Source organism: Elephantulus edwardii, unplaced genomic scaffold (assembly GCF_000299155.1).
Source record: "Elephantulus edwardii isolate Elephantulus edwardi_28Jun2011 unplaced genomic scaffold, EleEdw1.0 scaffold00062, whole genome shotgun sequence".
Classification (NCBI taxonomy): Eukaryota; Metazoa; Chordata; class Mammalia; order Macroscelidea; family Macroscelididae; genus Elephantulus; species Elephantulus edwardii.
In genome coordinates, this window is record NW_006399812.1 from 8,061,711 (window position 1) to 8,065,048 (window position 3,338).

A 3,338-nucleotide genomic window follows, 5' to 3' on the forward strand; every position below is an offset into this window, starting at 1 on the left:
AAAAGGGGAAATTCTGAACAAATCTTTACATACACATGGATGGACTTCAGACTTGTTGAAATCACAGAAGCTAGATTGCCCTAAAATAATCTTAAATCTTAAACCAAAACAATTCCTGAAGTTTTTTTTTAAACAATGGTTTTCTCTTAACTGGTAAATTATGTCAGTCTTGAGCATTGTATTCTTTTAAGATCTATCTATATGAGGGAGCTCTGGTAGCCTATTGGCAAAAAGCTGAGCTGCAATCCCGAAAGTGTGTGGTTCAAATCCATGAGATGTTCCACCGCAGAAGGAGGGTCAATCTTCTACCTGTGCCAGTTGTATCTGATTGGATGGTACATGAAAAAAAAAAAGGAAAAGAAAAAAGATCTATCTATAGGGGATTGACTTGAAAGCAACAACTTGGAAGGCTAGAGAGAAATCTTAGGAGACAGAGAATTATGTAAATGGGGGAGGAACAACTCAGATAAAGAGTATGAATGAAAAAATACAATGACTGAATCGTATTTGGAGAAACTTTTTTTTAATTTCATAGTGATTTGCTTACAAAGTTCGTATACGTTGTGTTTCACACTCTTCTTCATTCACGTTTTGTTTCATATAATCATTCCCATCAGATTTGGAGAAACTTTTGAACTAGTGTGTGTTCTGCTTGTTTTGTACTCCACAAAGCAAAATAATTTTAAAAAGCAGTAACAAGTGAAAGGTGCAGATGATAGCTGCCTTAAGGTCCCAGGAAGGGGACATGGAGCAGGCCTGCTAGGAAGCCTTCATGGAGGAAGGGGTTGGGATGAGGCTGTTAGGAAAGTCAGAGAGAAAAGAGTCGTTGTTGTGTACTATTGAGTCTGAAGTGACCTATAGCTGATTCTCTGGCAGGTTTTCAGAGACAATTAATCGTTTGGGAGGAAATTGCCCATCCTTTTCCTGTGAAGTATCTGGTGGATTCAATCAGCCTGTCTTTGTGATTGCAAGTACAGCTTCTTACCACTAAGCCACCAGAGTAGAACATTTCAAGTGGAGGTACCTGCAGGAGTGTGGAAGCTGAAGGCCTTGTGGAGAGTGGTGAGGCTGGAAGAGGGGCCTGAGCATGGCTGAGGGGTGGGCTTGGTCTGGAGGGTTGTAGGGATGCACTGAGGACTGCAAAATGGGAAGCATGTGCTAGGAAGAGTCGCTTGGGGTATTGGGAGAGGCTGAGGCCTGGGAGCAATCAAGAAACTTTGGTGGGAGGTCAGGGGAGAGGACAAGAGCTTGGACCAAGTGGGGCAGAGAGTGGCAAAGAAAGGGAACATGACGGCCTCCCTTTGTGGCCTCCTCTGTCCCGGCTGCAGGACTTTCAGTGTCTCAGAACCTTGTTCACTTGTCCACTGGGATCACTTTCCTTCCCAACCCTCAGAGCCTGTGTTGTTTTCTGTATGCGGGGCAGCCGTGCTGCCCTCCGGGATCCAGGCCTTCTAGACGCAGAAGGGCTGAACGCCAGTTGCTGGCAAGTCAATTCTGATGCATGATGACTCGTGTGTGTCAGAAGAGAGCTGTGACTCGTTGGGTTTTCAGAAGTCGATCTTCTTTCTGAAGCACCTCTGGGCAGACTAGAACCTTCAAACTTTTGGTAAGCAGCAGAGCATATGAACTATTTGTGATCTCTGATGGGGGCTAAATGGTAACCATATCCATTAGAAATGCCCCTTTCTTTATACGCAGCTAAGGCTGTGCCACCTTTTTCTGCCACCGACTGCCAGTAGTGACACAGGTGGGATCCCTGCAATGTGAGTGCTACCGCCTCTTTTTTCTGCTCCCCACCCTGCCCTGGCTTCCCCCGTGAGCGTGAAGTTCATCTGATGGGTGCCATGAGAGAAGGATTCCCTTCTGGCTCCACCCCCTGTGGCTTCTGCACCTCCTCCCCTCTCCCATTGGCTGAAGAGGGTAACACTCAAAGTGGAGTAGAGAGCGGATCTTTCTCCCACAGAGCAGCCGGTGGATTCAAATTGCCTGTATTTGTGTTGGCAGCACAAGTCCTTACCCACAAGGCCACCAGAGCTCCCTGGTGTTGCGTACCTTCGAATAAGAACCGACGCATGGCTGACCCTCCAGGAGTTTTTCAGAGGCAGTAAATTGCGTGGGAGAAGATTTGTCCATGTTTCTCCTGCAGAGCAGCTGGTGGATTAGAACTATGTATCTTTGTCGTGGGAGAGCAGTTCCTTACCACTGGTGGCCTAGGGGCAAGAAGCTGTGCTGCAGTCTTGAAGGCTCACGGATTGAATCCACCAGCAGCTCCACTGGAGGAGGATGGACACTCTCCTCCCATACGATTAACTGCCTCTGAAAACCCACCAGAAGGTCAGCTTTGGGTTGGTTCTGACTTGTCAGAAAACAACAACAACGAGGCAGCACAGTAATAACACTACAGACTTTGTGGCCCCTCCTCTGCCACTGACACCATCACTGAGGAGCCTGGAGTTGTTTTGGTGTCACACACTCATCCCCTAACCCCAGGGTTCGGACTATGACTTGCGCCCCTTCCACCCCTAGTGATACAGCTGCCTACACCATGCCTTCAGTGATCCTGTCTGCATTTTGTTATGGATGGCCAAAACAAACAAACAAACAAACAAACAAACAAACAAACAAACACACACACACACCCCACAGGCTAACTAGCAAAGGGAAGAAATCAAGAAGTCAAGGAGCTGAACAGAAGATTTCAAATGGCAGCTCAGGAAGACAAGGCAAAATATTATAATTAAATGTGCAAGGAGCTGGAGTCGGGAAATCAAAAGGGCTAAACTTACACAGCATTTCTTAAGTGAAAAAGAACTAAATAACAAATTCAAGCTGTGAGTTGCAATGCTTAAGGATGCTATGGGAAGAATATTGAAGGATTCAGGAAGCATTAAAAGAAGATGGAAGGAGTATACAGAGGCATTGTACTAAAAAGAATTGACACAGAAGAATTTAAAGAAAAAATATATCTTAAGAGCCAATGGTGATGAAGGAGGTAGTACAGACTGCTCTGAAGGACTTGACAAGAAATAAAGCCCCAGGAATTGATGGAGTACCAATTGATGCATTTCAACAAACAGATGCTGCCCTGGATATGCTCACCAACTTGTATCAAGAAATCTGGAGGACAACTACTTGGTCAACTGATGGGAAGAGATCTGTATTTATTTCCATTCCAAAGAAAGGTGACCCTACAGAGTATGGAAATTATCAAACGATATCACTAATATTATAATAATATAAGCTCAGCATATCTTAAGCTCAAGGAACTGAAGAACAAATTCAAACCTCGAGTTGCTATAATAAAGGATGCTTTTGGCAGAATGTTAAATGATCCAGGA